This window comes from Budorcas taxicolor, chromosome X, assembly GCF_023091745.1.
Source record: "Budorcas taxicolor isolate Tak-1 chromosome X, Takin1.1, whole genome shotgun sequence".
In the NCBI taxonomy this organism is placed as follows: domain Eukaryota; kingdom Metazoa; phylum Chordata; class Mammalia; order Artiodactyla; family Bovidae; genus Budorcas; species Budorcas taxicolor.
The window spans coordinates 121,849,723-121,873,066 of NC_068935.1; positions in this window are offsets into that span (position 1 = coordinate 121,849,723).

Below are 23,344 nucleotides of genomic sequence, written 5' to 3' on the forward strand. Positions count from 1 at the left end.
TAAAATCGTCAGTCTGGAGTCAGCTCTTGAATAGGCCGAACCATGTATTGGTTAAGAAAATGAACTCTGGGGTCAGGCTGCCTGAGTTGGAACTTTAGTACCACAATGTATAAACTGTGTGACCTTGGGCCAGTCACTTAACCTTTCTATGATTCAGTCTGTTCACCTGTAATATGGGAATACAAATGATACCTATCTCATAGGGTGGTTTTGCTGCTGCTGCTGCTGCTGCTGCTGCTGCTGCTAAGTCACTTCAGTCGTGTCTGACTCTGTGCGACCCCATGGACGGCAGCTCTATGGGGACCAGGCTCCCACATCCCTGGGATTCTCCAGGCAAGAACACTGGAGTGGGTTGCCATTTCCTTCTCCAATGCATGAAAGTGAAAAGTGAAAGTGAAGTTGCTCAGTCGTGTTCTACTCTTAGGGACCCCATGGACTGCAGCCGACCAGGTTCCTCCATCCATAGAATTTTCCAGGCAAGAGTACTCGAGTGGGGTGCCATTGCCTTTTCCAAGGGTGGTTTTGAGTATTTGTTAAATTAGCACTTGTGAAAAATATAAAAATTCTTGGCACACAGTAAATACACACTATGTTAACATCTTAACTTACTTTGTTAAGAGATATTTGCCTTCTATTTTTCTGTGCCATGACCTCTCCTGTGGCTAAAGTGAGCCCTCTATAATATACTTTTATTCAAGCTTCTCATGAACTTGCTCAAATGATTTCAGCTAGCAATCCTTTTCTGGTTTTAATTAATTGTATGCATTCATTTCCCACAGGTATATGTTGCTTTCCTCTTGGCCAATTGCTAGATCAATTGTGTTAATTCTTTGTAAAAAGATCTGATAAATTTAAGGTAATACTTTCTCATTTTGAGATTCAGAACTCAATGGAACACTTAAATGATTTTATAAATGTTTACTTCACTTACAGAAGAATCCTATGTGTCAATCTCCTTTTCATTGCATTGTGCAGCTCCCTTGAACAAATTAATCTTCCAGTAATCTGCAGCTTTACTCTCCTTGACCTTGGTATCAGTGCAGCCCAGACTGAGAAATCATTAGGCAATTCCTCTAAATACCTGGTGAGGGGGTAAAAGGAAGGCTTATAGTGGTCCTCAGAAATTCAGGGGGTGAGGGTTTGAGGGGACTGGGGAGCAACTAACCCTAGATATGCTCAGTATCCTAGGGACGCTTTTAGAATCTAATCTCTTTGAGCCCCCACTGAGAGGTTAGAGGTTTATCTCCCTGTCTACTTCTGTCTCTTCCTTTCTAGAGCCTAGAAGGGGACAAAGGACTCTATCCTGGCTTACTAATCAGAGCCTGATTTTCTTTAGAAAATGAGATTTATTTCACAGAACTGAGTTCTTAGCTCCACATCTTCCTCTTATATCTTAGATAAATTGCCCTAGATGCAACCTTACTTCTCAAGATATTCTATTATATCTAAGTTCATGCCATTAGCCCATTCTTCCAGATTATATCACCCATTTAACTTCAACATCTGACTAAAATTATACTAGATTCTCAGCCCTGTGAGTTGCATTGAGTGTTGAATCTTACATTTTGCTTTAGGCTTACATTTCAGTTAAGGCTTGTTGATATTCCTGTTTGGATTATAATTATCCATTACTTGGGGGTTACTATTTTTGTCAAGGACTTCCCTGCATGCCAACTAATGCATTCCCTGTAGTTTGGTACTTCTCTGCGAGCATGCTATGGGCTGGCTGCAGTATGTTGGAGCTCCCTTGTGAAACTTTCATAGATACTATATTCTTGGTGTCTGTCTCTAGCCTTTGGCGTTGTTTCTAGAAATGTATCTGAGTTGGACAAAATTTAACATTCAAGGGATCTGATTCACTGAAACTTAGCTGATTGGCCCCTGTAGAACTAGATCAATTGAATGTTTGCACAATTCCTGTATATTCACACCTATATAAGCCAGACCTTTTCATTGGGATGACTGGAATGTATATAGCAGTGAATTCCACCCTTAATTTCATATAGAGCATCTTCTCCTATTTTCAGAGGGTGAAATGAAAGCTTAGTCACTATAGTAATCTGTGAATTTGAGTCATTTTGTCTACTTAACTGTATTATTATGCAGTATTTGATATTGTCTGAGTACCTTATGATAATTTCTTTGAATAGTTATTTCTTACAATGATCCTATGATATAGAGCTTTATTGTCATATCATCTTCCCTCTGTTTTCTTTTGGGAGAAGTAAAAAGAAGCCAGTTTATAACTTGTCAAATGTTACCAAGTGAGTCAGTGGTAAAATGGGATTTAAAATCCCTGTGTCTTTGTCCCTGATCAGCTATTATTTCTGTTCTACCCAGATAACTGTACCATTTCCCTATTTATAGTTTAGTCTGTCATTTCTTACTTCAACAAAATCCAATTAAATTGTTCAGTGTTTTATCTCCCTTCTCCCATACTAATTATTTCTTTTTTATTTATGTAACTTTATCATAGGCATTAGGTGAAGACTTGTCTAATAGCAGAAGGATGCATTGAATTACTTCTTTATACCTTTTGAACACTGCATTTTATTTTATCTAGCAAAATTAGATTTTAAAATATGTAATATATGGTGATAAGCTAAATGATCAAGCTGTTACTTTCCATTATATATATATATATATATACACATATATATATATATATATATATACACACATATATATATATTTGGTTGTGTAAATATTAGGTAATTATTGTGATCGTGTGTGTATACAGTTATTAAAACCAGAGATCATGACTTCTAAGCAGGAACAAAGTATGGTATAAGTGATTATAGACCTTTGGATTAAAGTTATGTCTGTCTCATACCAATTATATGACATTAAGCAATAACCTCAGATATGCAGATGACACCACCCTTATGGCAGAAAGTGAAGAAGAACTAAAGAGCCTCTTGATGAAAGTGAAAGAGGAGAGTGAAAAAGTTGGCTTAAAGCTCAACATTCAGAAAACTAAGATCATGGCATCCAGTCTCATCACTTCATGGCAAATAGATGGGGAAACAGTGGCTGATTTTATTTTTCTGGGCTCCCAAATCACTGCAGATGGTGATTGCAACCATGAAATTAAAAGACGCTTACTCCTTGGAAGGAAAGTTATGACCAACCTAGACAGCATATTAAAAAGCAGAGACATTACTTTGCCAACAAAGGTCCATCTAGTCAAGGCTATGGTTTTTCCAGTGGTCATGTATGGATATGAGAGTTGGACTAAAGAAAGCTGAGCACAGAATTGATGCTTTTGAACTGTGGTGTTGGAGAAGACTCTTGAGAGTCCCTTGGACTGCAAGGAGATCCAACTAGTCTATCCTATGGGAAATCAGTCCTGGGTGTTCACTGGAAGGACTGATGTTGAAGCTGAAACTCCAGTACTTTGGCCACCTGATGCGAAGAGCTGACTCATTGGAAAAGACCTTGATACTGGGAAAGATACAGGGCAGAAGGAGAAGGGGACAACAGAGGATGAGATGGTTGGATGGTATCACTGACTCAATGGACATGGATTTGGGTGGACTCCGGAAGTTGGTGATGGACAGGGAGGCCTGGCGGGCTGTGGTTCATGGGGTCACAAAAAGTCGGACACGACTGAGCGACTGAACTGAACTGAAGCAATAGTTTGGAGAAGGAAATGGCAACCCACTCCAGTATTCTTGCCTGGAGAATCCTATGGACAGAGGAGCCTGGCTGCAGTCCATAGTGTCGCAAAGAGTCAGACACGACTGAGCTACTGACACAGGTAGTAGTTTATCCTCTTTAGCCTGTATTCTCCTTCCACAACATAGAGATAATAGTTATCTTATTCATTTTTGTGATGATAAACCAAAGAAACATATGTTAAAAGTACTTGTCTACTACATAGGCCTTTAACAAACATCAATCTCCATCAGTCTCATCTTCTAATTGCTTCTATAGACCCAGACTGCCAGTTTGGGACTTACTACTTATGATAGGTGACCAGCAAACTTTGTTTATTGGCAACATATTTGCATAATCAGGAGGAATAAGCTTTATTGCAGAGTCTTCTTTAACAAAATTTATTTCCCTGAATCAAATAGTTATTGAACAGGTTTGTGTGTTTACATTTTTAGGGTTCACATAATCATTACAGTGGCTTGGTTACTTGCAAATGTTGAATGTCTTAATTTTTTTTTAAGAGAAAAATATGCACAAAGCAATTTATTATTAACAACAGATACTTCAAAAATTTTATTAAAGGACATTTTGGGGAAAATAGTCATTTATAATTTATCAGTTATGATCCATTTAGTTAAATAGAAACCACACTAGGTATTCAGCAGAAGGAATTTAACATAAGGAATTGGTATACAGGTATTGGAGTGCTGAAAGAGCAAAAAGAAGACAGGTGACCCAAAGATAATAACTGCAAGAGACATCTACCACCTCTAAGTCTGAGAGTATTAAAGGGAAGAAATTAAGGGTAACCAGAACCTAGGACCTGGGAGGAGGAGACTGGCTGAATTGGAACTCAGACTTAGGTTACCATCCAGCAAATTCCGGTAAACTAGGATCTCTCTTTTAAAATTTTTGTTGGAGTACAGTTGATTCCTGGGTGATTCAGTGGTAAAGAACCTGTCTACCAATCCAGAAGATTCAGGAGATGCGAGTTCAATCCCTGGATCAGGAAGACCCCTGCAGAAGGAAATGGCAACCCACTCCAGTATTCTTGCCTGGGGAATCTCAATCTCATGGACAGAGGAGCCAGGCAGGCTACATACAGTCCATAGGTTCACAAAGAGTCAGACATGCCTGAGAGACTCAGCACACATGCGCATAGTTGCTTTACAGTGTTGCGTTGCTTTCTGCTGTACAGCAAAATGAATCAGATGTACATATACATATGTCCCCTCGGTTTTGGATTTTCTTCCCATTTAGGTCACCACAGAGCACTGCATAGAGTTCCCTGTGCTATACAGTAGGTGATCATTAGTTACCTATTTTATACAAAGGTGTGTGTGTGTAAATGTATGTATGTATGTATGTATATATATATATATATATCAATCCCAATCTTCCAGTTCATCCAGCTCTTGTTTTACCCCCTTGGTGTCTATTTATTCTCTGTATCTGTGTCTTCATTTCTGCTTCACAAATAGATTATACATATATGTGTTAATATATGATATTTGTTTTTCTCTTTCTGACTTATTTCACTCAGTATGACAGCCTGTAGATCCATTCATGCCTCTGCAAATGGCACAATTCTGTTCCTTTTTATGGCTGAGTAATATTCCATCATATATATGTGCCACATCTTCTTTAAACATTCCTCTGTTGTAGCCATTTAGGTTGCTTCCATGTCCTGGATATTGTAAATAGTGCTTCAGTGAACACTGAGGTACATGCATTTTTTGGAATTATGATTTTCTCTGGGCATATGCCCGGGAGTGGTATTGTTGGATCACATCAATTCAGTTCAGTCACTCAGTTGTGTTTGACTCTTTGTGACCCCATGGACTGCAGCACAACAGGCTTCCCTGTCCATCACCATCTCTCAGAGCTTGCTCAAACTCATGTCCATCTAGTCTGTGATGCCATCCAACCGTATAGTAGCTCTAGTTTTAGTTTTTTAAGGAACCTCCATACTGTTCTCCTTAGCAGCCATACCAATTTACATTCCCATCTAGTAAGTTAGGATTTTAGAGGAGGGAGTGTACATCACACTTCTGAGGGGGTAGGGATGCTTGGCTGCTTGTGGTATCTCTGAGTAGGCACAATGAGACTGGTGTTATGGGAATGCTGAAAAGAAAGTCAACTGAAAGGAACTGCTGATGCTGGACCTGAAACAAAACCACAGTCTTTACCCCAGCTCTCCAGTCTCATTCTAGTGTCTTCTATTAGTTGAATCTAACAGGAAGCCAACTGGCAAAGGACTCTGGAAAATAACAGTTTTCAGAGTTCAGCCCTTGCATTTGTAGAATACAAAATGCTCCATTTGCAACTGAGAGACAAAATATAAATAACTGGAGTATATAGCTAAAAAATGACAGCAACTGCAAAAATTCCTTTGAGTTTCAGATATCCTTTCTGAAGTCCATTCAAATCATCAGTATGTGATGAATAAGTTGCATTTCTTACATGAATTAAGGCTTTTAATAATGACAGAAAATGAGTTGTTACTTAATTCTTACACTGACCCCCATGAAACCAAATCCTTTTCTAGTGGTAACTCTCTCTTCCCCTTCCCAAATGAAGTGTGTTGCAGTATTACTCTGCCTCTGAATGAGCAGATTGAGTTTTCTTTGTGAAGCATGTGTTTAATAAAGTCCAGTTAAAAGAACAGCTGCAGATGGGTGTCTTGAAACTCCCAGAGAAATTGTTGAACAAGCAAGCTTCCTTGTGAGCAGGGAAGTTCTCAGATTATGAGGACTCTCATTTATTTACTGAATAAGAATGATGTTGAGGCATGCAAATATTTCCTTTGAGAACTGTGTAACAGAATCTTAGGCCATTTTCCTGATGTCTACTCCACTGGATAATCTAGTGTTCTGTTGGGCAGCTAGACTGAATGGAGTATAAAATTATTTCCAGTATGCAAACCTGACGAGTAATACTGCAATGATTTCCTTATTCCAGGGAGTATATATATGGATTTCAATTTAAAAAAAAAAAAGAACCTAAAAGAGTTTAGTAAACTTCTGCTTTTCTAAGTTAGTGAAACAAATATTGAGAGTAACTAAAGGAGCTTGGTAAAAGGAACCTGACCTGAGGTAACTTAAGGTGATTGGCTATTATCAATTGGTTAATATTTTAGCAGTTGTGCATATATTTGGGAAAAGTAATTGGAAAGTTAGCCTTCCTGTTATTCCTATAGGGTTAAACCCAAATTCTTTTTCACTTTGTCTTGATGAAAAAGAGGATAATGTAAGAACTAGATAATTGTATGCTTGAGTTGATTTGCAGGTGTTTTAAATGGCTATGTTCAAAGTACATTGGACAATGGACCGTATCAGTATTTTTGTAATGGAAATATATTTAGACATCCCAGAGTATTCCTACCTTCTCTTCTAGTCTTTTAAATATATGTAACTCAAAGGGAAGCACAAAAGATAATGATGACCACTTCTCAGTTGTTAAAAACTGGGGATGAATGGCTAACACTGGATGTCAAGCCAGTGTCTAAAATCACCTTGATAATTTAGAATGATAAGAGTTAATCAAAATGAATTTTATTGGGGTAAATACAAAAGAGAAATATGGGGGATAATATTTAATCATGGAACTTTTGCAGAATAACTGACTCTGAGAACAAAATGATTTGATGATGGAATGTGTCTACTCATAAAGTCAGTTCCATTTTGGCTACATTTTGCTGGTGTCCAAATCAAGGGAGAGAAGAGTCTTACAGCTCTTTACATGTGAAGTAGCAGGGGAGACGTATTCTCTCTTTGTGATAATCATCCGTACTCTAATCAATCCATTTATACCCGATTTTTACTGTATCTCCCAAAGGTACCCTTCTGAGGTATCCTGTCAGTCATATGTAAGTATCTAACTGTTGGTCTGGACAAGTGAGCTAGGAACACATTTGTTGGTCTCATTTTACTGTTCTTCAATCAAATTACTTTTGGGGAGGTAACTACAGAATATTCCAGAAGGCTGCCAGACAACAATTTCCACCTGCATTAAGACATCTGTAAGAGTTTTGTGAAATGTTGGATGTCCCATATTTATGAGAGTGTATGCACTGGGATCACATCTGCATTTCTTTCCCTCTGTCAACAACAGTAGTAGCAATGACTATCATGACTGTGACTATGTGTTGTTGATTATTTGCCAAGTACACACAATAACCATAAACTTGAGTCAACTAAGGCTTAGAGACATGAGCAGTATGCCTAAGGTCACCCAGCCAGTCAGAGGTGGAATTAGAGCTGACATTCAGGCCATCACACTCCTTAGAAGCAGCTCTGTTTATAGTTTGGAAAGAGCTATACACTCGATATGGAGGGAGTAGTTCCTAGTACAGGTCTGCCTTACTTAATACAGTGATGTAACACGTTGCTTTCCTGAGCCTCGGCTTTCTCATCTGTAAATTGGGTTGTCTGGATGAAATGGTGAATAAGGTCTTTCGCAGACTTAATCCTCTAAATCTGCAGTTCTTTTAAAATGTGGACGTCCTTTCTCCTTAACTCAGTGGAAGGGAAGTATTGACTGGAACCTGAAACTAAAGACCTATATATAGAAAACTATAAAACACTGATGAAAGAAATCAAAGAGGACACTAATAGATGGAGAAATATACCATGTTCATGGATGGGAAGAATCAATATAGTGAAAATGAGTATACTACCCAAAGCAATCTACAAATTCAATGCAATCCCTATCAAGCTACCAGCGAAATTTTTCATAGAACTACAACAAATAATTTCAAGATTTGTATGGAAATACAAAAAAGCTCGAATAGCCAAAGAAATCTTGAGAAAGAAGAATGGAACTGGAGGAATCAACTTGCCTGACCTAAGGCTCTACTACAAAGCCACAGTCATCAAGACAGTATGGTACTGGCACAAAGACAGAAATATAGATCAATGGAACAAAATAGAAATCCCAGAGATAAACCCACACACCTATGGACACCTTATCTTTGACAAAGGAGGCAAGAATATACAATGGATTAAAGACAATCTCTTTAACAAGTGGTGCTGGGAAAACTGGTCACCCACTTGTAAAAGAATGAAACTAGAACACTTTCTAACACCATACACAAAAATAACCTCAAAATGGATTAAAGATCTAAATGTAAGACCAGAAACTATAAAACTCCTAGAGGAGAACATAGGCAAAACACTCTCCGACATAAATCACAGCACGATCCTCTATGATCCACCCCCCAGAATTCTGGAAATAAAAGCAAAAATAAACAAATGGGATCTAATTAAAATTAAAAGCTTCTGCACAACAAAGGAAAATATAAGCAAGGTGAAAAGACAGCCTTCTGAATGGGAGAAAATAATAGCAAATGAAGCAACTGACAAACAACTAATCTCAAAAATATACAAGCAACATATGCAGCTCAATTCCAGAAAAATAAATGACCCAATCAAAAAATGGGCCAAAGAACTAAATAGACATTTCTCCAAAGAAGACATACGGATGGCTAACAAACACATGAAAAGATGCTCAACATCACTCATTATTAGAGAAATGCAAATCAAAACCACAATGAGGTACCACTTCACACCAGTCAGAATGTCTGTGATCCAAAAGTCTACAAGCAATAAATGCTGGAGAGGGTGTGGAGAAAAGGGAACCCTCCTACACTGTTGGTGGGGATGCAAACTAGTACAGCCACTATGGAGAACAGTGTGGAGATTCCTTAAAGAATTGCAAATAGAACTGCCTTATGACCCAGCAATCCCACTGCTGGGCATACACACCAAGGAAACCAGAACTGAAAGAGACACATGTACCCCAATGTTCATCGCAGCACTGTTTATAATAGCCAGGACATGGAAACAACCTAGATGTCCATCAGCAGATGAATGGATATGAAAGCAGTGGTACATATACACAATGGAGTATTACTCAGCCATTAAAAAGAATACATTTGAATCAGTTCTAATGAGGTGGATGAAACTGGAGCCGATTATACAGAGTGAAGTAAGCCAGAAAGAAAAACACCAATACAGTATACTAACACATATATATGGAATTTAGAAAGATGGTAATGATGACCCTGTATGCAAGACAGCAAAAGAGACACAGACGTGTAGAGCAGACTTTTGGACTCAGAGGGAGAGGGAGAGGGTGGGATGATTTGGGAGAATGGCATTGAAACATGTATATTATCATGTAAGAATCGAATCGCCAGTCTATGTCCGATGCAGGATACAGCATGCTTGGGGCTGGTGCATGGGGATGACCCAGAGAGATGTTATGGGGAGGGAGGTGGAAGGGGGGTTCATGTTTGGGAACACATGTACACCCATGGTGGATTCATGTCAATGTATGGCAAAACCAATACAGTATTGTAAAGTAAAATAAAGTAAAACTAAAAATTTTAAAAAAAATTTGTACTGAGGAAAAAAAAAATTAAGAAATCAGTTTATCCAGTATCATGCATCAAACCTGGACTGGGATGACTCAGAGGGATAGTATGGGGAGGGAGGAGGGAGGGGGGTTCAGGATGGGGAACACGTGTATACCTGTGGCAGATTCATGATGATGTATGGCAAAACCAATACAATATTGTAAAGTAATTAACCTCCAATTAAAATAAATAAATTTATATTTAAAAAAAGAAAAGAGTTACTTCTAGGAGAAAAGTTTGTTGCCATTCTTAAAGGCAAAAAGTAATAAGAACAAATGAAATTGATTCCTTGATACTGTTTTAAGGAAACATGTCAAACGTTAAATGTTTAAATTAAAGTATTTCTCCTTTCTCAAAATTATCCTAAGAGATTTGGCCTTGTAATCTTACAGATATGTCAGAGGATGTCAGATGGGATTGTTTTTAGTTTCTCAGAATTTTGGCTAAATCTCAGAAGCAAAAAAGAATAGGTTATAAGTGCTCACACTTTCTATAAAGAGCTGTTAGCTGAAAACATTTCAGCAAACTCACATTTGGTATGAAAAGAAATTGGAAGGGGGCATGAGGGGAGCTTTTCTGGGGTGCTAGAGTTTTGGGTGCTGGGTTTATGACTATGTTGGCTGTAAAAATTCACTGAAACTGTACACTTGTGAGTTGAGTACTTTTCTGTGTTTATGTTGTATGTCAATCAATTTTTTTTAACCAAAAATATACATCAAAAAGTTTAAGCTACAACAACTGTAATCACCTCCAGGATATATTAATATGAGAGAAGATTACATATTTTTTAATGTTTTTGAATAAAATTAAGGTAGAGAGTTGTCAATCAAATATAAAGTGCCTAAAACTTTGATGACTCTCCCCTCCTCTTTGATGACCCTAGTTGAGTCTTTCATCTTCTTTATCCTCTGTGTCTCATGTATATATAGTACCAATTAAGAGACTAAAATTCACACCAAGATCATTTCAGTCTAGAGTTTTTGTCAGGGAAACCCAATTGCAAAGTGAAATGGCAAAACTAAATTATACTACTATATGCTAGACTCTGAACATTCACTCCCTAGAGAATCTGCATTCTAAAATAAGACTATTGGGAAAAGCAATGCAGGAAAACAGAAAGAAATCCTTAGATGATGGCATCTGAGGCACCACGAGGGTAGATATTAAACACTCTGCTTTCCTACAGATTAACCTTTTCTATACTCAATAGAGTTGTAATATGTTAATAGACCCAAAGCCCCATTTTTTTCTTGAAAATATTGATGTATTAATTAATATACATGTGTGCTAAGTTGCTTCAGTCATGTCCTACTCTTTGCGACGCTATAGACTGTAGCCCACCAGGCCCCTCTGTCCATTGGAGTATAAATAGTTGAGAAGATAAAAACAAGGAATTATGACCACTGTCAAAAATGTTTTGGATAGATTTTACAGGGACTTAATCACCCAACAAACTTCCCATTGAAGGCTTATAATGTCCAGTAACTAGGGACAATGTTGTGAACAAAACATAAGGGACACAGTCCCTACTCTCATAGAATTTAGATTTGGCAAGGGAGACCATTAAAAAATTGTCACCCAAATTGTTATAAGCCTGATTAATGCTGTAAAGCAAAGTTGTAGCACAGTCCACCTTCTGCAGATGCAGAACCCATAGATACTGAGGACAGACTGTCCTATAAGGGCTACAGATTTTGATACCCATAGGAGTCCTGGAACCAATTCCCCACATAAACTGAGGGATGATGACTAGATTTCTTTGAGGTAATAGTATCTAAAAGGCACTGGATGTTATAACCTTAGATTCTGATTTTTTAAGTAAATTACAAAGAAAAATGCCACACAAGTGAAGCTTTACTGTTATACTCAGTGTTCTTTATTTCGTGTGTGTGTGTGTGTGTGTGTGTCTGTGTATCAGAGAGGTATGCTAGACTGATAGCATCACATATCTGTTACTGTATATCTGATGATATGAAGAAAATGTATTGTTTTAAAAATGCATTTATATTTACATTATTGTGAAAAAATTTTTTAAATTTAAATTTATTTATTTTAATCGGAGGCTAATTACTTAACAATATTGTATTGGTTTTGCCATACATCAACATGAATCTGCCACGGGTGTACACATGTTCCCCATCCTGAACCCCCCTCCTAATATTGTGAAAATTATGTTGTATAGCCACAAGATATTTATTTGGATCAGTTGTCCTTAATTTACAGAGAAGTTGCAATTTGGCAAGAATCAATAGTTTGGCCAATTAACTGGCTTGATTTCTGAATGAGTCAGTGTCAATTTTTCAGTGATGAACTCCTAGCTTGGCTGCATGTTTATTTACTATTGAAATAAATGCATGGGTGCAAAATTCTTCTCCACAAATAGAGAAGTTTTACATTATTCTGTTTTCAACCTCAGGAAAAACAAAATCCTAAAAGAAGTACTTTTTAATCATTGTATTTTCAAAATTCTCCAGAGATACACTCCATAGGATATTTATGTAAAACAACTACAGATGTCATAGAAATAAAGATTGTTAAAAATTAATGATTGATGAAGATGGGCCCAAAGATACAAATTTGATAAATAAGAACTAAACATATATATATTTTCATATATTTTCTAATTAGATATGTCTTGACTTAGTTAAAGTATAAGTTGACCCAGAAATAATTTTAACAAAACCATAATACATATTGTAGGAAAAAGTGTCCTAGGTTATGAAGTTTATACAGAGCACTGAAAGCTTTCCCAAGGTGTAATTACCTGAGTTTCTAAATGATTAGAAAGAACTTCTTATATACAATGAAACTTTTTCTGATAAACTGTACTGCTTAAGGAACTGTTTTCATGTATTTTTTAAAAATTTCAATGTTATTGTTTGTTCCATAGGTCTTCACTGCAGAACTCAGATTTTTAATTACTAAATTATTGCTTAATAATTCTACTTTGGCTTACCTGAATGAATAAAAATATTTGTAATTTCTCTTTTATAAAGGCAATGCTTTAAAACACTATGGAATTGATTCAGTGATAGATGAGCCAAAGGTAGTTCCACATGTGTTTGGAAACTTGATATATGACAAAGAATCATTTTAACACAATGGAACAAGGACGTGCCATTCATTAAATGATAAAGAGAGGCAGTTATCTATATGTGAAAAGAAGTACATAAAAGTAGACAACTACTTCCTCCATATACAAAAATCAATTCCAGATCGATCGAGATCTTAAATGGGGAAGAAAATCTTTTAATTTTTTTTAAATAAAAGAGAAATCTTTGTGACCTTTGGGTAGGGAAGGACTTAAGATATAAAAAGCATAAACTATATAGGAAAATATTGGTAATTAAGTCTATATGAGGGATTCCCTGGTGGTTCAGATGGTAAAGGATCCACCTGCAATGCAGGAGACCGGGATTCTCCTGATCTTCCCTGGAGGAGAGAAAGTGTATGGGTTGGGAAACGGGTTGGGAAAATCACCTGGAGGAGGACAGGGCAACTCACTACAGTGTTCTTGCCTGGAGAATCCCCATGGGCTGTAGCCCACCAGGTTCCTCAGCCCATGGGGTAGCAAAGAGTTGGACACAACTGAGCGACTAAGCACAGGTCTATATGAAATTCAAGAACTTCCCTTCATCAAAAGATACAAAAAGAGAGTAAAAGGCAAGCTATAAAAGGCAAGTGGGAAATGAATGATATATGCAACACTACTTCCCTGGTGGCTCAGACAGTAAAGCGTCTGTCTACAATGCGGGAGACCCGGGTTCAATCCCTGGGTCGGGAAGATCCCCTGGAGAAGGAAATGGCAATCCACTCCAGTACTATTGCCTGGAAAATCCCATGGACAGAGGAGCCTGGTAGGCTACAGCCCATGGGGTGGCAGAGTCAGACATAACTGAGCGACTTCACTTCACTAAAAGGAAACCTGTAGAGTTCAGAGTATATAAAGCCTATCAGAAATCAGTAAGAAAAAGACACTGACCCTAAAAAAAATGAGCAAATGACATGGTCTATATTTTCATGGAAGAAGAAATAACAAATGACCATTGAAACATATGAAAATGTTAAGATAAAATTACACATTAGCTTGAATGAGTACAATTAATGACAGTACTAAGTAAAGATATAAAATAGAAGGAAAATTTTTTTTATTACTTTGAAAAATATTTTGGCAGTACCTAGTAAATTTTAAAATGTACATTCCCCATGACCCAGTGGCTCCACTCCTAGATATATTCCCTAAAAACTCATACAAATACAAGAGATATACAAAAGAATGCTCTTAAGATTAGTCTTTGCAGTAACAAAAGAACCATGAACAGTGCAAGTTTCTATCAAAAATAGAATACATGACATCTGATATACAGTGGCTATTATTCAACACTGAAAACCAAAATGGTGTAAAGATACAGGCATCTGTATAGATGAATCTTAGTAACGTGCCAAAATGAAAAATTTCACAGTAGAATAAATTAGTATGAGTCCATTCATTTAAATTTTAAAACAAGAGAAACCTAACAGAATGCCGCTAAAATTATTTTTAGTTCATGTTCATTTTATAACATTGCAGTGTTGTAAATCTAAATACATGCATGGATATGTTTAACATAAAATTAACTACAATGATTATCTCTGATGGAGGGGGATTTGGGATTGGTGAGGGACAAGAAAAGATTCCAAACTAATGTCTACTTCCTAATCAGGGTGGTATGAGTATACGGGTGTTCAGTTTAAAAATTTTTTTGTTCATATCCTGTGAGCTGTTGATTTATTAGCATACTATTTTGTATAAATGGTATGTTTCAAAATACAAATATGTTATTAGAAAAGGAAAGAATGAATGGGGGCGAGAGCAGACCAAAGAGGCAGAAAGACTGGTTGGGCTGGAGCCTGCTGCAAGGGGAGAAATGCTGACAACCTGAGTCACATAAAAAAGTTATTTTCAAGAAACTGGATGCATAAATACTGCTTATCATGGTCTCTCATTCACTTTCTCTTTTTGAAATATTTTTTAAAAAGCTGTATCAGGGTATAATTGACATACAAAACACAAGACATATTTAATATATACAATTTGATGAGTTTGGTGATATCCATACACCCATACATACATCCATACACTGTCTTCCCTGGTGGCTCAGATGGTAAAGCGTCTGCCTGCAATGCAGGAGACGCGGGTTCAATCCCTGGGTTGGGGAGATCCCCTGGAGAAGGAAATGGCAACCCACTCCAGTACTCTTGCCTGGAAAATTTCATGGACCAAGGAGCCTGGTAGGCTACAGTCCATGGGGTTGAAAGAGTTGGACATGACTGAGCAACTGAACTGAATTGAACTGATACACCCATGAAACCATCACCATAATCAATATAATAAACATATCCATCACTTCAAAAAGATCCCTCCTGATTTCTGACCCTCTTTTTGTGGTAAGGATATTTACATAGAGATCTACCCTTTTAACAAATTTTTCAGTGTACAATACTGAATTGTAGGCCTAATTTTGTATAGCAGATTTCTTAACTCATTCATCTTACTGAAACTTTATACTCATTAAACAACTTTCCATTTCCCCCTCACCCCAGCCCATGATCGCTACTGTTTTACCCTCTATTTCTATGAATTTGACTATTTTAGATGCTTCATAAGTGGAATCATGAAGTATTTCTACTTCAGTAACTGGCTTATTTCACTTAGCATAATGTCATCCAGTTTCATTTATGTTGTCATACACTGCAGGATTACCTTTGTTAAGGCTGAATGATATTCCATTGGATGTCCATACCATGTTTTCTTTATCCATTCATCTATCGATAGACATTTAGATTATTTCCATATCTTGGCTATTGTGAATAATGTGGCAGTGAACATGGGCGTTTGGATGTCTCTCCCATATCCTGATTTTAATTATTTTGAATTTATGCCCATAACTGGAATTGCTGGATCATATTAGTTATTTTCTTATGTTTGGTGGTGAACCTCTGTGCTGTTTTCCATAGTGATGGCACCATCTCTATCAACTAAAACGCTTTTTTGTGCATCACAAATGAAGCTACTATGAACACTCTAGTACCTGGATTTGGGGGGCATATATTTCAGTTGTAAATATAGTTAGATATGCCTGCCATCCACTTGTATAAACACTATCAGTTTCACAAAGTAGTTTATTTATATACACTCTTACCAAGAGTTTATAGAAATCCTACTTGTTCCATGTCTTCATAATATTTTATATTGTCAGTGTTTTAAAATATTTGTCAATCTCTTGCTTATGTAATAATATTTTATGGTGTTTTTAATTTGTGTTTCTCTAATAGGGTGGAACCCTTTTCCATATATTTATTGGCTTCTCTCATAGCTCAGTTGGTAAAGAATCTGCTTGCAATGCAGGAGACCCCAGTTCGATTTCTGGATTGGGAAGATTCCTTGGAGAAGGGAAAGGCTACCCACTCCAGTATTCTGGCCTGCAGAATTCCATGGACTATTACAGTCCATGGGGTCGCAAAGAGTCGGACACAACTGAGCGACTTTCACTTCACTTTCACATTGGATGTTTAGATGTCACTTTTCATGCCTGTTTAAATACTTGCCCAATTTGCTATTAGGTGATGTGTCTTTTTCTTCTTTTGTAGATGTACAAAATTGACAATACTTTTAGTAGAATGTTGGGGAACAATCATTATAAAATTTAGCAAGACAGAAAAAAGAGTCAGGGGAAAAGGAAAAATGATCTTTTAAGGAATTTTGAGGGTCTTCTTTAGAAGAGTAGTAATCTGCCAGTATAAAGTGGAATTCTGTTTGAAATAAAAATATAAAATTATTTTCTAGATTCACCTGCTGCTCTAGTATTACACAGAATTATGGTACATTTTCTAAATCTTCCCTGGCAAGTGAGAGAAACTCATCTCTAGTCAATCTATCATTTGCTGTTGCTCTGTTGTGTGGATATTTACTGTCTGTCAGCTCCTAAATAGTAGAGAGAGATATGGATGAGGGTGCAGAAGAGAACAGTTCACATTTAGCACTCTCTTCTGCACATGGTTGCTGATCTGAGAAATCACAGAAGCCACAACAGAGCAGAATTTCAGCCTTACTCAAATTGCCTTTTTAAAGTGAAGTTTTTCTCTGTAGTGGAAACATTTCTGTGTGAAACTGATTAGGAGAATGTGAAGGAACATCTCCCCCACCCCATAAATATTAGTTTGTTCATGATAAAGGATGAATGCTAATTTTCATTTCTTTCTCTTAGAATAACATCTGCTCTTACAATAGGAAATACTATTTAATCAGTAGATATAATGTCAGTCTTCCCATTTTATAAAGATGCATCTTCTCCCTTCACTAAATATTCTATTTGATTCTTGAGAGTCTTGCTTGATTATGTTACATGTTACAGAGACTTTGCAGAATTCCAAAAATGCATTTCATAGTCCAAATGTTTGCTTTTCACCAGCACTGAATTTTAACATGCTATCCATTTGTACCTCTATTCTTCATCAACTTGATTTTCACTTACTTCTTTTTACAAGGTCCTGCTACTCATTCTGACCTGAGATACAAATAACATTTATACTTGGGACATACAGCAAGTGATCTCCCTTCCTGAAATGGATCAGAAAAAAAAAAAAAAAAAAGAAGGGAAGGGAAGGAAGGAAGAAAATAGGCATTGAAATATATAGGAAAATCACATCCTTTACTTTAAATATTGCCTGTTGAAAATCTTATAGATGTGATCTTCCAAGGCTAATAATTCCTTTTGGGGAAGAATATTCTAGGCAAAATATTTAAAATAAGATATTAATATTAAATCTATTGAGACTCTTTGGCATACAAAGACTTTGGTTGTTTTATCAAAATAATCTGTGGAATGCCTCAGTGTCTTCCTGAGAAAAAGAGGAAGCATGCCAGCTATCAAGTTAATGTCTTGTAGCTCTTCACCTGCCATTCCATGCTCTACTCTCCTAGCCAGAGCTGGGACTGTGCAAAAACACATTTCTGTGTTGCCAGCTGCTCTCTGATCGCATCTCCCTATAGGGGAGGGAGACTGATGGCCTCTGCCTGCCTACAAGGCTGGATCAGGGGGAAGGAACTTCGGTCCATTTGCTATTTTTCTGTTAACATCAGTGCGACAACTCTTCTTTACCCTAACAGCATTAGTGCCTACCTATAGGAGCAGCTGAAACTCAAGTGCTGTTTTTTCAGTGCTCAAGTAGAGCCAGCTTCATCCTACCACTGTTACAGACATCAACACCAACTGAGCTCTCTGAGCATCCGCCACTAAGCAACTGTTTTCACAGTTTCAGGCTCTTCTCTTTGTTCCTCCAGTCCTATGGATGGTAATTCCTGAACTTCTTACCTCTGCCATATGTTAGAATTTTCTGTCAGTTACCTAGTTAATGATTTTATACCTAGTTAACATTTCTTTATCTTAGATAATATTTATATTATCTCAGTTCAAAATAGCTGTTGTGCCTTCTGTCTCCTGACTGGACACACACAGACACACATGTACAATATGTATATTTTATATATAATAAATATATGTGATATGTAATATGTATATAGCACATATGTAGTATATATGATACATATGTAGCATACCTAAATGATATAAATTATTACTTTACCTTTTTTCTTGCTTTGTATACAGTCAAAAATTAGGGGAAAATACCATGAAACATATCAGTATACACACATATGCTTTTGAATGAGTCAGAGTTAGGTCTATTTGCTTATGTTGAAAGAGCTTGTGAGACAGATTTCTGAAATGCAATGAGTGACCTTTTTTTTTTAATGAGTGATTTTGTACTCAAAGTAGATTGATCACAGAGGACTGTATTATGTGAAGGTAATGATGATAATGCTACTGATAATTTTATTAGATATCTGCTAATAACAGCTATATTTTCCTTGAAGATTTCTTTGGAGCCATAGAGGTGCTTTGGAAAGATTTTATTACCTAGAGAATTCTAAAAGAAAGATAACAAATTCTTCAGAAGTTGCATTGAGTGGAGTGGACATGTTGACTATTAATCATGATGATTTTTTGACATAACCTTAGAAGAGAGAAAAGAATGTTTGAAGGGTGGGAAATGGTTCCATCTATTTAGGGAGACAGATAAGTTTGACTCACGCTGTCATTTATGTGAATATGTGCTATAAAGGGCCCAATTTTGATGCTAGTCAAAAGCATCTGACAAGAGTAATTACCCATCACCAGTTCTCTTGGACATTGCATGTACTTTAGTTCTAGTGAGTGTGGCTAGTAGAGGGGACAGAGTTCCCATATTGAAAAAGGTTATGTTATCCACAGGAACAGAAAAATATGTAACCTAAAATTGATGTAAGTGGAGAAGTTTTTAGTTAATAATCAACAGCTATGTTTTCATAAACCTTGAAACTACTAAGTGCTAGGAAGTTACGCTAGGTATGAATTCTACTTTCTGGGAGAAATAGAAATATAACTACGAAAAGGGCAGTTAGAACCAGTGTGATCAATGTAGCAGTCGCACTAGATATACAGCTGATCACTGAAATGGGGAGTGATGTTCCAAGGTGAAGTAGAGTAACAGGAAGTCACCTGCACTAGGTTTTGAAGTATTGTTAATTTTGCTAGGTGAACAGGGAGATGAAAGAAAATCCCAGAAAAAGGAAATAGTATGTGCCAAGGTACCAAAATGCAAAGTAGTTTGACATGTTAGAAAAACTGTAAGCAGCGCAGTGTCCTTAGAGGGTAACATGTGAAGGACAATAAACAGAAAATCAAGTACAGTGTATAACCTTTTACTCAGGGCCTGGAATCTACTCAAGGTTGGCTTAAGGAACATTGAGAGGGAGGGCTAGCCATCACTATTTTCTTCCCTTTCCACTCTATTTGTTTCCCAATACATTTGTGCCTGTGGTCATAGGACATGGGTAGGCATCATGTATTTGAGACCAGAAGGAAACATCAATAAAGCATGTTTGAACTTATTCTGTTCACATTGTTTTGTAACATATTCAAAAAGATAAAAAGTAAAAAAATTATTGAAGCAAATTGGGAAAAAAAATATGCTCTAGGCCTGCTGCAGCAAGAGATCCATCTATGCAGGTTCATCACCCTTATGGAGATCAAGGAACAAGTGACAGCTGCAAATTTTCTGTAGTGCCAAGCCATGCACTTAGCAAAACACAGCTCTCAGAGGATGAATGACACCATATGCCTGGCACCATGTCCCCCTCTTTTTTTAACCCCACTTCTAATACCAGAGAAACAGTAGGATGTGAGAGCTTATGGAAGGAAGACATACAAACAAAGCCAGTTTATGGTACAAATGAACTTATCCACAAAACAGAAATAGTCACAGATGTAGCAAACAAACTTATGGTTACCAAGGGGGTAAGAGGAGGGGAATAAATTGGCAGATTGGGATTCACATATACATACTATGTGTGCATGTTAAGTAGCTTTAGTCATGTCTGACTCTGTGCGACCCCATGGACTGTAGCACGCCAGGCTCCTCTGTCCGTGGGCTTCTCCAGGCAAGAATACTGGAGTGGGTTGCCATGGACAGAGGAAACTGGCAGGCTACAGTCCATAGGGTCACACAGAGTTGGATGCAACTGAAGTGACTTAGCACACACACATATATAAAATAGATAACTAATAAGGACCTGCTGTATAGCACAGGGAACTCTACTCAATACTCTGCAATGATCTATATGGGAAAAGAATCTAAAAAGAGAGTGGATATATGTATATGTAGAGCTGATTGTTGTATACCTGAAACTAATACAACATTGTAAATCAATTATATAACCCAATAAATTTAAAAAATAACTAAGCACACAAACACACACACACAACTAGTTGGTTTCTGGCAGGAACTTTGCTTCACTAAGGCCAGCAGAATATATAGAGATAGGACCCTAGCTAGAGTAATTATAGGAAGTGTGTGATTAGAGATATTTGGCACCAGAAGTGGCAAATTTTCAAAACATGGTCTAATGTTTCAAATGAGCAAGTGTTTTCTCATGTGTAGAAGAAAAAGTATCATTAAAATGTGCACTTGATTGATAACCTCCATGGAATTTTTATGAAGGTTACATGAAATAATACATTTAAAGTCAGCACAGTGCCTGGCCCAAAGCAAGTGCTCCTCATGCTTAATAGTTACCATCTTATTCTTCATTCTACTTTTTTTTTTTGCTGTTTTTAATATTTTAGGAGTTGAGACTCACAGTAAGACATAGTATCAATAGGTACAGAAATTTTTCTAATTGATAAATATTTTGTATATTCTGATGATATAGATTTATAAAACCTAAGTAATAATGCAATTAAACAATCTGTATGTTAACCTTGAGGTTGTATTTAATTTGATACATGTACATATTGTGAAATGTTTACCACATTGAGGTAAGTTAACACCTCTGTCATCTCACTCAATGACCATTTTGGTTTTGTTGTTATGGTGAAATCATTAAAGCTCTACTCTCTTAACATCTTTCAAGTATACAGTACAATCCCATCAACTACAGTTACTATAATATATCTTAGATCCTGGAAACTTATTCATCTTATAATTGAAATCAACATCTCATTTTCCCCACCCCTCAGCCCCTGGTAACCACCCTTCTACTCCTTGTTTCTGTGGGTTCTGTTTTTAGATTCCATATAAAATTGAGATCATGTAGTATTTGTTTTTCTCTGTACAACTTATTTCACACAGCATAAGTCTCCTAAGGTCCATCTATATTGTCCCAACTAGCAGGATTTCATGCTTCTTTATTCTCTGTATGTGTATGAGTGAGTGACATTTTCTTTCACCCTATGATGAACTCTTGATTGCTTCCCTATCTTGGTTATTGTGAATCATGCTACAGTGGACATGAAAGTGCAGATATCTGTCTGAGGAAGTGATTTCATCTTCTCAGATATATACCCAGGAATGGGATTTCTGGATCATATGGAAGTTCTATTTTTATTTGTTTGAAGAAATTTCATATGGCTTTCTATAGTGGCTTTATATTTGCACCAAAAGTGCACCAGGCTTCCCTTTTCTCCACATCCTTGCCAGCGTTTATCTCTCGTCTTTTTGACAATAGATTCCCCACAAGTGTAAGGTGCTATCTCATTGTGGTTTTGATTTACATTTCCCTGATGGTTAGTAATATTGAGTACCTTTGCATGTACTTGTTGGCTATTTGTATGTCTTGCTTGGAAAAATGCCTGTTCATCTTCTTATCATTTTATTTACTTATTTCTTATTTTTTATTCTGGATTTATTTATTTTTTATTTTATTTTTTTTTACTTTACAATACTGTATTGGTTTTGCCTTTTTTTTTTTTGCTCTTGAGTTGTATGAGTTCCTTATATATCTTGGATACTAACCCCTTACCAGATAGATGGTTTTCCAACATTTTCTTCCCTTCTGTAGATTACCTTCTTGTGTTGTTGATTGTTTCTATTTCTGTGTGCAAAAACTTTGTAGTTTCTGTAGTCCTGCTTGTTTTCCTTTTCTGCTTGTGGTTTTGTTGTCATATCCAAGAAGTCATCATCAAGACCAATGTCAAGGAGCTCTTCCCTTGTGATATCTTTTAGAAGTTTCATAGTTTCAGGTCTTACATTAAAGTTCTTAGCATATTTTCAGTTAATTTTTATGAATGGTGTAGGATGGTGATCTAATTTCATTCTTCTCCATGTGAATATCCAGTTCCATCAACACCATTTATTGAACTGACCATCCTCTCTCCATTGAATATTCTTGGCTGTCTTGTCAAATATTAGTTGGCTACATATGCATAGTTTATTCCTAAGTTCTTGATTCTCTTCCATTGGTGTGTGTGTCTGTTTTTAGGCCAGTACCCTACTGTTTTGTAATATGGTTTGAAATCAGGAAGTGTACCACCATCTTTCTTCTTTCTCAAGGTTGTTTTTTGACTATTCACTTTTTTGTGGTTTAATATGAATTTTAGGATTATATTTTCTAGTTATTTTAAAAATGCCATTGGGATTTTGATACAGGTTGCACTGAATATATAAATGGCATTCAGTAGTATGGACATTGAAAAATATTAATTCTTCCAATCCATAAACATGGAATATTATTCCATTTATTTCTGTCTTCAATTTCTTTCCTCAGTGTTTCATGATTTCCAGTATAGATACTTCTCTTCCTTGATTGAAGGTATGGAATATGTAGATGAGAACAGAGAAGTAAAAATAACCATCCTTTTTAGGTAAAATAAATACAGTAGATAGTACTTATTTTTAAATAATTTAAAATGC